Here is a 12,177-nt window from a genome sequence, read left to right on the forward strand (position 1 = left end):
ACATCTGGAACATTCTATTGATGACAGTTACACACGTGTGTGCTTTAGTTTTTATACAATGAGACGATTTTGACTCATCTCTTCAGTGTTGCGAATTAACTCAATGCAGAATGTAATCACTCAGTACAGTGCCACGCTTTTGGATCCTGCCACGGGCAATGGCTGAGACTAACCAAAAGTACAATTAATAATAGCTGGAAAATTAAGCATTTTCTTGTTTAAATATACAGATTCTTAACCAGAAGCAGGGCGGGCAAGAGTCCGTTTTTGGTTGTGCCTTGAGCAGCTCAAAGAACCGCAGGACACTTCTGTCATTTCCGGCCCTGATGTTCAGACATGGGACTTTCAGAATCACGTGATTGAATAAGCCAAGACCTCTCTGCAACTGCATAGTTTTCCGACGAGTTTTCCCAGGAGCTTGGCCCTCTCTGTGTTGTAAGCTTCCTTTAAAGCTACACAAGGTGACCATGGCGTATTTAAAGAAAAGACAGCCCCTTTCAGATGGACTTGGAAGACCATGTGTGGTGAGGAGCAGGAAGTCACGTGCACAGCTCCATCTAGCATTCATACTATGACTCCAGCTAAGTATTCAATAAAAGTTCAGGATCCAGAGACAGTCAAATGTCAACCAGTTCAGGTTTCCTACCTTTAGAATTACTTAAAAATGCAGGCTACCTTGGTTGCATTTTCTTGTGTGGTTTGCAAAACTCTAATAGGTAAGTTTTTACTCCATTCCAGTTACAAGTAATTTCCTTTAATTTGTGCAAGCAATGCGTGACCCAATAAAAAAAAAACTTAAAAATACAAATTTATATTTGGCTTTAAAAGTAAGATAAATAAACAAAATTTTACTCCACTTACATAAATCAAATCATTTAAAGTTCAACATATTTATAGCCGCTACACAACCAATTCTTAATACAAATTCACTTTGGGTTTTGTGCAAAGTTAGAAAGCAAAATGCAAGTGAAAATAATTTGGAAAAAAAATCACATTTTGAAGTTAGAGTTAAACTATTGATGAGTGCATAAAAGAAAGAAGTTTCACCTTCATTGGGAATATAGCTTAGTGGTAGAGACCTTGCCTAGCATATGTGAGGCCCTAAGTTCAATTCTCAGCATTGAAAAGGTTAATTAATCAGTTAATAATTAAAAGTATCTCCTGAGTACATTGGGAGCATGGGGACTTTGGGAGAAAGTTGAAGGGGATGGGAAAGACAGGGAGGTGAACAGAGAAAAATGTAGAGATCAATAAAAATCAGGAAAAAAAGTATCTCCAGTATCATAGTGAACACCTTTCATCCTGCCACTTGGAATGAGTAAGTCCAACCTGGTCCACATAGCAAGTTCCAGGCCACCTAAGGCTGCATACTGAGGAAAAAAAAAATTCTTCAACATTTCATATGCTGTTCAGACCAGAAACCCAGGCTAACACTTGTCAAGACCTCTGTCCTTTCCTTCCTGAGAGCACTGAGCAGGTTCTCAGGCAGCCAGTGCCTAAGGTCTCAGGAAGGCTTATGATCAGCCAGTTGGTTCTATAATCTTTGTCCCTAGATGCTTTCCTTTATTGTAATTAAGGAAGAAGCTTAAAACAAATATTTAAGTTGTTCCTTCTCACTTACTGAGTCTTTCCATCAAGTTGCTAACAAAATGACATATAATTTATTTGCTATGAAAATGTTTCCATGAAGTATTTCTCACTAAAAAGGAAGGGCCAAGCTCAGTGGGTAAAGATGCTTGCCCCCAAGCCTGACCTGAGTTCAGTACTGAGGGTCCACATAGTAGAAGGAGAGAACCGTTTTCCACAGCTGTCTTCTGATATCTCTTCACTCATGGTGACACAGGAGAGCACACATGCTCATGTACACAAATATAATTTAAAATGTTTAAGATAAGAAATGTTGTAGTTCATTTATTAATGAATAAAGAAACTCATTATATATGAAACCAGAATATATGCTAAAATACTGTGTTGACAAAAAAGGAATAAACTCCTGTATATATACACATAGAAAATAGACAGTCAAGATGGCAGGATTTAAACTATCCCTAAATGCAAATTATTGCTAGATGGTAATATTCATCATAAATAATAATGTGTTTTCTGCATTAACTGCCCTGTTCCTTCTAAAAGATTTATAACGTGAATGGTCAGTGTGTTTTTCTTATTTATGATGAAATGTTTTTGTTGTTGTTTTTTGTTGTTGTTGTTTTGTTTTGAGGCTTGTTTCCCTGTATAGCCCTGGCCATCCTGGACCAGAGTAGTCTTGAACTCAGTGATTCGCCTTCCTCTGCCTCCTCAGTGCTGGGATTAGAAGTGGGTACCACCACCACTGTCTGGTGAATGTAACAATTTTTAAAGCTCTAAAATAAAGGCATTTTCTTAGTAATCGCAAAGGAAGCTATTTCAATTTCTCCAAAAATCAAAAATTTTAAAGTTGGTTAAAAACAATTTTGTGCAAACGTGGAACTTGTTCTCTTTGTGTTCACTTCACCTAGAATTACCAGGTCAGTCTTCAGCTGGAGCGCTCTTCTCAGATGCCATGTCATTTAGTCCATAAAGTGTTTCTGTCCCATGTCACCAGAACCCTGAAGTGGTGGCAAATGCTGCCTAAAACAACCCACATTCAACACCTCTCATCCTCACAGCACTTGCCTTCCCTTTCACAACTGAAAAGCATGCCACTGGCCAAATCTCAGGCTGCAACTATCCCTAAAAAGGAGATGAGTCACAAGTTACTTTAAAAGACATACAATGGGGTTTTTTCTGGTTGTGATGAATGCTGAAAGGGAAATGTTTTACTTGTCCCAACAATTCTAGCAAGCTATAGCCCCAAAATATGAATAAGATATAGAGCCAAAAATTTTTTTAAGGCTAGACAAATGCTAGCAGCATTTAATAAGGGACCAGAAAGATACCAATTGCAGAGCTCTTGGGGCTTACAATATGATCATTGTTTTGTGAGCCGAGAAAGCTGCTTGAATGTATGACAGTTTTGTGTTTCCTGGATGCTGAGAAAACTAGAGAGTGGTGGGGGAGGCAATGAGGGGAAAGGACTAGCGAGTGAAGCACTTACCAGAATGCTTAATCTCTTGAGTCAGGGTTTGAGTCAGGCTAATGGGACAGGGCAAGCATGAGGAAGAGGGGTGGAGGTAGCTTCCGGGATGCAGTCTTCCTGTGGATACCTGATGGACGCGCTGTTGGCTTTATAAAGAAGAGAATCAAGTCCAAGACTGTTTTCATACAATACAGGGTTAATGTATCTACATTTCTCCTTACCTCTGGCAGCATGATTCCTCAAAAGCTCATTTAATGGCAATTTGTGCTCTGCTTACTTAGCTATATGGAACCCACCAGATTTAATGCCAAATGAAGTCACCAAGTGATGGGAGAAACACTGATCTTTCATTAAGATTGTATGTAACAACAAAGGGAGACCCATTCTTTAAGGGTGCAGCCACTGGTAAGTTGCCCAGTGTACGGCTCTTACAGAGGACCAGTGCAGTTCCTGGTCCCATGCTAAGTGACTCTAGTTACAGAAGAATCTGACTCCTCTGACCTCTGTGAGGCCTGTGCTGTGCTCAGGTACACACACCAACACACACACACACACACACACACACACACACACACACACACACGAGAGAGAGAGAGAGAGACAGAGAGACAGAGAGACAGAGAGACAGAGACAGAGAGACAGAGAGACAGAGAGCAACAGACACAGAGAGAGACAGAGAGAAATATTGAGAGTCCTTTAAGGACTTTAAATAATTTGTATTAAAAACAACTACGAGGCAAACTTTCTGAGGAGTCTTTCCTCAGGGTCAACACACAGAAGCTGTGGTTCAGGGGGGCCCAGGTACTTTGTGCTAGCATCCAAACTTGGCAACATGTAAGAGCTTCCCAGGTGTTTCTGGTTTTGGAGGTGAGAAGGGGTCATGGAGAACAGCTGAGGCTCGTCACTGGAAGCCTCTGTAGCAGAAAAAAAAAAAAAACAGGACTAAAGATGTCCTGGAAAGAGGCTGTGGCTTGGCACCACATGTCAGGGTCCCAAGAAAGGCTATGTGTGCAGGTGCATCCCAGTTGCAACAGAGACCCTAGATTGGAAAGCCCAGTACCAGGAAAGTCTATGGGTGCAGGTGCATCCTAGTTGCAGTGGAGACCCTAGATTGGAAAGCCCAGTACCATGGGGACAACAGAAGCCATGGAGTTTGGCAAGCTTGAGCCATCTCTACACTGCAAATAGCAGAGGTGAGAAGTGGAGCACTTTAGAGCCCAGAGGATTAGGAATAAGTCCCAGGCATCAAGCACTAATTTTGTTGAATGTTTTTTTAATAGAAATATAATTCCATCCCTTTCTTCTTCCCTTTCCTCCCTCCAGCTCCTTCCAGTTACCTCCTTCAAACATCTCCCATATTCCTGTCTCAAGGCAATAACTTCTTTCTTATATTTTTATGTGCACAGCTAATATATACACACATATAAATAGAACCTGCTGAGCACTGAACTTTTCATACTGTTGAACTTTGTTTTTTTGTTTTTTGTTTGTTTGGGTTTTTTTTTGGTTTTTTGTTTTGTTTTGTTTTGTTTTTTTAACAACTGCCCCCTAATTTTTCTTTACTAGAGTGAGAAAGGAATTAACTTACTTTTGATTTTACAGAGCCACAAGTTTTGGGCTTGTATAGAGAGTTTGAAATTCTAGAGAGGCTTTGTATATTTTAAAGAAACTTAGAACTTTGAAAGAGGCTTTAGATGACCTAAAAAGCTGAACTTTTCGGTGATCACAGAGCCTGCATGGGTCTGTGCTAGGCCCTCTGTGTGTGCGTTATGGTTGTTTAGCTTAGAGTCTTTGTGGGACTGCTAAAAGTTGCAGTGGGGTGTCTCTAGCTCTTTTGCCTGTTCTTGGGATCCTTTTGCTCCAACTGGGTTGCCTCATCCAGCCTTGATATGAGGGTTTGTGGTGAATAGATAAAAAGAAAATAAATTAATAAAAAATTAAAACTGGGCTTTTAAAGTGTTTAGATTTTTAAAGACTTAGTCTTTCAAAAGTTTTAATGTTTTATATTGTGATATTTGTTTTAATACGAGATCTCAGAGATAAACAAGAAAGGAAATGTTAGGGTTTGGCAGTGGTGTGTTTGTGTGTCAAGCTGACAAGGAGTCAATTGTGCTGTCTAATTTTGTGTCAATGTGATACAAATTGAGTTATTTTGGAAGAGGAAACCCCTACTGAGAAAGTGCCCCACCAGATTGGCCTGGGAGAAAGACCATGATGCATTTCCTTGATTGATGATTGATATGAAAGAGCTCAGCTCATCTGGGTGCTAACACCACTGAGCTGATGATCATGGATGCTATAAGAAAGCAGGTTGAGCAAGTCATGAGGACCAAGTCATAAATCATCATCCCTTCATTGTCTCTCCTCCAGTTCCTTCCTCCAGGTGCCTGCCTTTGAATTTTTACCCTGACCTCTCTTAGTGATGGAGTGTGACCTAACACTAGTAATCTGAAATAAACGCCTTTCTCCCTAAGTTACATTTGTTCATACTATTTTACCACAGTAATATAAACTCTAACACACACACAAATACACATCTTTTATGATTAAAAATTAAAAATAAAAGGTCATCAATTTGGCTTCTTTCTGCTGTTGGAGGCTGGGACTTTGGGCTTCTCTACACAATGTTGTTAGGCCTCTACTTACAACCCTACTATCCTAGACAGGATGAAAAAAGATAGAGCTTGCCCCTTACCTCAGATACTCCATCTAAATGCCCAAGCAGTGTGAGTCTTCCTTTTGAACCAGCAAATCCAAGGCTCTTGACTAGTGGAGGGGGGAGGGGCTATTTCTTGCTGATCTCCCCCTCCACCCAAGATTATTCCAATGAGAAAGAATAACTAGCAGGCTGCTCCCATAACAGTGTTTTGGCAATGCATGGTCCACATACTTTGTATGTCTAAAAGGAGCTGCTGACAATGATGGAGAAATCCAGAAAGCATCTGGGAAAGCCTTGACAAGGCATGCCTTCCTTTCAGCTTGCACACCAGGTGTCACACACAGAACCCAGCATCATCTTTCCCGGCCCAGTACAAACTTGTCCTATGGGACCTCGGCCAAGCATGATTCCTTTTGGTTTGCCCAGTTCAAACTTGTAAGGTGTCCCCCCTCCCCCAGCACCCCTCTCTTACCACCAACCAGCATACCCACAGTCAAACACACTCACACGCCACCTCTGCCTCTCCCATGTGGAATCTCATCAATCATAAAGGAAGGCTGAACTTTTTATTCTAAAGCCACTTTGAGTACTGAAGGCTACTTTGTCACTCTGGGCTAACTATCCCTATCTGTACTGCCATGCAATTGAGTCCCTCCCTGCTGTGATAAAGCCTCAAGATGAACATTTCTGAAGCGGATCATTCTAGCTCCTACCGTTCTCTAGGGAGAAGACGATGAGTTAATTAAGTCTTGAGACTGAACGTCTGGAACCAAAAAAAGATAGGGGAGAAATTATTTTTCAAAAAAAGAGTCCTGGTTTTCTGGTACTAAAACAGATCTTGCCTGTCTGTATTTTAATAGTTACAGTTGAACCACTGAAGTAGTTACATGATAGATCTGACAGCAGATATTGCACTGTCTGGGTTTTTATAACCTGGAAGGTAGAGAGAAAATCTTTAGCTTCTTTTGGAATCTTTTGATGCCTCTGGGTTCTGTCTTCTGCCAGGGCCTCTTTTCAGTGGAGGATGGACCGTTCAGACCCTGCTTTGGATAGAGGTGACCACTTCTCAGCTGCTTCAAGTGGCTTGCACCTGTCATGTTTCACAAGTCAGTCCTTATCCAGGAACTGCCCTCAGCTGAAGGAGAAACACCTGACCAACAGTTAGAGCCTCCTTCCGGGCACAGCCTGGCTGCGACTGCTCGGTGTGAGAGAGAAAGTCTGGGTGCTGTGCCTTATCTGGAACTCTGAAGAGTCATGTCAGCTCTCCAGCGCCTGGCTAGATCATTCTTGTCACAATCATACTGTGTGTGGGGCCACTTTCCCCTGACCTCTTGCCTCGCTAACTCCTCACGGACAATCCTGCAATCAGCTTCAGGTAGACCTTGAAACAAATCTTATTAGAGAGTCAGGATCTACGTTAATGAGAAGATCTCACCTACCACCAGCCACAAACAGCAGCATTCACCGATGGACCTCACCATGTTTGGTTGTGGCTGTAAAGGACAAGCCATAGAGTTTGCAAAAAACCCCAAATCAAAGTGAAGGAGGAAAAAGAAAAGAAAAGAAAAGAAGCAAATAACAACAAAAAATTCTGCCAAAGTTTCTAAACAAGTCTTAGAGCTTTTTATCTTGTATACTATGTGTTAAATATAATATAAGAGAATTTAATTCATGTCCTGAGGCATTGTGCTATGATCTGAATGCTTGTGTCTCTCTACAGCCTCACTGGACTCCACACACGAAACACAGTTCAAAGATAAAAGTATTAAGAATTCCAAGAGTATGACAGCATAGTATTAAACCAAACATGAGATCCCTATGAGCACAAGGCTCTCTGCGACTCTACATGTTAAAAACCCTTGAAGCCAGCCTTGAATGGTAAAGTAGATTGAGACATTGGGATATTGAAATGCAATGGTAGATACACTAGCTTGAACATTGAAAATTTATGAAAAAGAATCTTTATTTGGACTGTGTTTGTTCCCAGTGATGATGCATTAGAGTAAGACAATAATAGGTTGGAGGCTTAATAGCCAATGTAGGTGAGATGTAAATAAAAGATCAGACCTCTTGATATTTAGAAAGATTCTCATCTCCCTACAGGCAAAAGGCAGGGGAAAAAATCTGAGGATCAACCCTTGGCCTACCGAACCCACAGCACTACACATGGCTAAATCCTGGTCTCAGAGGTATACCTGGCTAAAGTTAAGCTCCTGAGTTGAAGAGGACAGAACCCTGAAAGTAAAGGTTATTTAAGAAAAAGAAATCTTATAAATACAGATTCATCTACAGCAAAGATCAGACAATTTGCCTCAGAAAAGGCCAACTAACACTCTATGGTCCAGAGAGGCAACTATTGTAACTGCTAAACTCTGCCACGAGGGGTGAGAAAGCAGCCCATTGAGGTTAATTGAATGGGTATGGCTGTGTACAATACCAGACTAAATTCAGCCCACAGAACCATTTGGAAGGAAAAGAAAAATGAAGCATAAGATAGAAACGGAACCTTAGAAAATAGTCATCAGCAGGGATAGAAAATACAAGTAAGCCAGAAACATGAGTAACAATAAACATGTCCTCCACAACAATCACACCGTGCCTCTCCATCAGTCTGCACTTTGCCCCGCCCCCTAGTGTGGCAGGCCTCTAGCTCGCACTGTGGGATTCTTCCATCTAGGAAGTGGAGTATCTCTATTGACCAGATCTCAAACATGGTGGGGATAATGAGTTTTATTTACAGATGAATTAGCTCATCTAATCTAGTGGAAAGGAGATAGTCACTGTGTGCAGTAAGCCTATGCCAGGTGAGGGGTAATATCTCCAAAGGGAAGAATGTCGGTCCTTGTTGATTATCTGTCTTCTCTGAACAGAGATAAAATGGTGCTGAGAAACAAGGCAAGACTTTGTGGTGATGGGCGCAGATGAGGGAAGGGGGTGCTGAAAGATGAAAGTTAAGGAGGGGAAGGATAGAAAGCCCGAGAGAACTAAAACTAGAGAAGAGTTTTTGCATTTACAGGGACCATAATTTCCCCTCTCAGCCCTCAAATAATCACACACATCCACCCACAGCTCCAATTTCAGAGGATCCGAGGCCCTCTTCTCACCTCCACAGATATGAGGCATCTGCCCTGGTGCACATACTTACATGCAGGCAAAACACTAGTGCTCATAAAATAATCTTTAAAATTTTAAATGGAAAGAAGAAATAAAGGGTTTATCTTTCTTGGGCACTGGCATTAACCATACTAATTTTGGTTTACATCTAATAATTATCCTCAACTCTTCCTTTACCAACAAAAAATAAAATTCAAGGTGGCTTTTTGACACTCAGAAACATCTCCCCAAACCCACTTGCACTGAAGTATAGCCATGTAAAGCAATTCTTGCCAATGAAATATAGAAGGAATTCTATTATGTGGAATTCTGGAAAGAATGTTTTTAATACTACTGTGTATAAATGGGAAAATATGTTTAAAATGTGTTCTTTTCCCTTCTTGTCCTTTCCCTGAAGTCTGGATTTGATGCCTAACTTGGAACTGAAGACAATGAGGACAAAAAGCATGTACTAATACGGCAGGACAAGAAAAGAGGAGGACCCTGGATCTTTGGGGACATTCTTGAAAAGTAGCATTGGATTCTTCCTCTGTGTTCACTGTGGAGTTGGAGGAGCCCCCTAGTTGGTTTATCCACTGCAGCCCAGGTGTAGGCTATATGGAGGGAGGCAAAGCCTTCGCTAGTAGACTATGCAAACTATAAACTAGAGATCTGTCACTTGGATTCCCTCTGGTTTGTTTATCCACCAAGAGCAACACCGTGGATTTATTGGCCTTTTGTAAGGTGACATCAGCTGTGTGTACTTTCATGCCACTTCTCTCCATGCCTGAGGAGCCCCAGGGTTTCAGGTTGAGAAAAGAGTTCATAACAGAAGCCTGAAACACTGAAATTACAAACAGCAGAATGAGGAACACAGCCTCCTGCTCTGGGCTCATGAGTCCTTCCCAGGTAACTCATAAGCTTCCAATAAGCATCCTCACACTAGGTTGAAAGTTTCACTCCTTGTGGCAAAACACAACAACATAAGCACGAGCTCTTCCCCTCTGACAGTATCTGGACCCTGAAAATGTACATTGTTCCGATCTCCGAATCTGAGTCACTAGGTTGGAACTGCATCCATGCATCAAAGATAGGTCTTTAACATGATCTGGATGAAGAAATCGTTTACTAGGGATCTGACTTCATTAGGTTTTCTTACCATGATTAAGCCCAACAATAGCCACAAAATGAGAAAAGGTAAGAAACCAATGGCACAATTGTCAACTGAGGGGTTGGGCATGTAGCTCTCTTATAGAATACTTGCCTGCCATGCTTAAAACCCTGGGCTCCATTCCCCAATACCAGATAAAACTAGATTCGGCAGTTACATTTTAAAGATTAAAAACTTATTTAATGTTGTAGAAAGCACATTAATTCCTAAAAGATCACAAGCGCTCTCTGTCTCTCTCTCTCTCCCTCTCTCTTCAGGTATCACTGGTCTTCACGTAAACTCAAGTTGAAGATAGCATATATAAATATATATAATTCTCCTCACACATATAGTATTAAAGTTGAAAAATGTGTAGAGCTGCTACAGGAAGGGACTGAGATTTCCTAATGTTTAGGTCAGCTGTAAAACATTCCAAGAATTAAAAAAGAAAAAAAGAATGAAAGGAAGATAGTCAAGGGAAGCTACGGTTCTGGAGACAGCATTGGTCCCTGGGAGAAAACGCACAGCCTTGCAACCCTTCCACTGCCTGGAGTCTGCGGAAACATCTGGACTTTGTTTCAGATCCACCTGAGTCTTCTGGAGCAACAAATGGGAAACCGTAGCTCCATCAACAAGCACCAACTTGATATTTCCAAGGCTTGTTTTCCTTTTTTCTTTCCACGACTCAGACGGGTTTTTTTTTTCCCCTTAAGCCTTAGCAGAATGGCTAGACTAGGTAATCCACATAAGCAGCTGCTGCAATGTGATCTTTTTCTAACATGTTAATGTTGAACTGTGAACTTTTCTGGCTTTGGGGTGTGTTGGGAACATTTTAACTTCTCTGCTTAAAAGTTCTTATGGCTCAGACTCCGAGCCCCCTCAGATGGAGGGTCTGCACGGAGCGCTACCCCTGATATCTAACTAAGCTTCAAATAGAAAGCATCTGGGGTATAAAAGGACCTTAAAGGCTAATTCTACGTGCTTTTATTAAGGAATGTTTATTTCATTATTTTTTATTTCTTTAAATTTAAGAACGTTCTACTTTCTGGATCTTGAAGCACTTCCTCATTGCTGCTTTTGAGCTTATTGCGGGTGAGCAGAGGGAGTAAGGTCAGAAGAGGGGAGTCTAGGGTAAATTCTCAGGCTTTGAAATCAAGCTCCAGCATTCGAACCCCACCTCGGCCACTTACCAGCTGCATGCACTTCTACAAGCATCCCCTATCTACTTCCAGTGTCGTCGCGCATTAAATTAGCGTATCACTGTGTCGCATGATAGAACGAGCAACAGATAATGTGGCGGCCATCCACCACTCACATAACATTTCCCTTGGGTCTCGGATCACAATTACTCTAAAGCCCCTGCTAGACCACCTACGCTGCATGCTTTATTTATTGACTGCTGCCCTGATAGTTAGGGACAGGGAAAATTTGGAGCTGAGACTGGGAATAAATAAATATCTGGGCACCTTGCAAATGAAGGCACTTACGCTCACCCCCTCGAAAGATAATGAGGGCCTTTCTCTATTATGGGTAAGGTGCTTTGATTGTCTCCTGTCTTGTGTGACCTGCACATTTAGATGAGAACCATAGGGAAAGAAACACACTTAATGTAGTATGCGTCTCATCCCATTATTCCGGCTTTTTCTTTGGCTGGAGGCTTGCTAGGGGTACATAGGTGACTTGGGTACCACGATTTGAGCAGAATCTCATTCTAAAAGAGAAGACACCAGCTGCTGGCAGGCTGGTCAACTTCTCAGGAGCAGACACACAAAAATGTTAGCAGTGTTTTTAAGCAAAGGTTGCCCTACAATTTGCACAGCTTCAGTGGACTGTGCTAAGTGCTATGAGCCCTTGTCTGAGTCACTCAGACTATAGGGGGCAACAACAGGCAGGGTTAATCATGAAGGCCGCACTGGGCTTGCTCTTTTCTTTCTTAACTATGGGGAATATTAGCTATTATTTGACCCTGACTCAGAACTATGCTTCTCTCTGAGAATCACCTTTATTTAGGGATAAACTCTTATCTGCAGATATTCTGCATTGAATGCTTGCTGAAAACAGGTCGCCTTTTCCCAAGTCTCTTCCCATCACCAAGCTGTGGTTGAATTAGCTGGGTCCTTCCCATCACCAAGCTGTGGTTGAATTAGCTGGGTCCTTCCCATCACCAAGCTGTGGTTGAATTAGCTGGGTCCTTCCCATCACCAAGCTGTGGTTGAA

General features: G+C 41.7%; 1 pseudogene; it reads left to right on the top strand.

Annotated features, from left to right (window-relative positions):
• Window positions 1-12,177, top strand: part of LOC142851892 (large ribosomal subunit protein uL1 pseudogene) — a 201,489-nt pseudogene that overhangs the window by 161,463 nt on the left and 27,849 nt on the right.

The sequence above is a fragment of the Microtus pennsylvanicus genome, chromosome 6 (genome assembly GCF_037038515.1).
Source record: "Microtus pennsylvanicus isolate mMicPen1 chromosome 6, mMicPen1.hap1, whole genome shotgun sequence".
NCBI classification, from domain to species: domain Eukaryota; kingdom Metazoa; phylum Chordata; class Mammalia; order Rodentia; family Cricetidae; genus Microtus; species Microtus pennsylvanicus.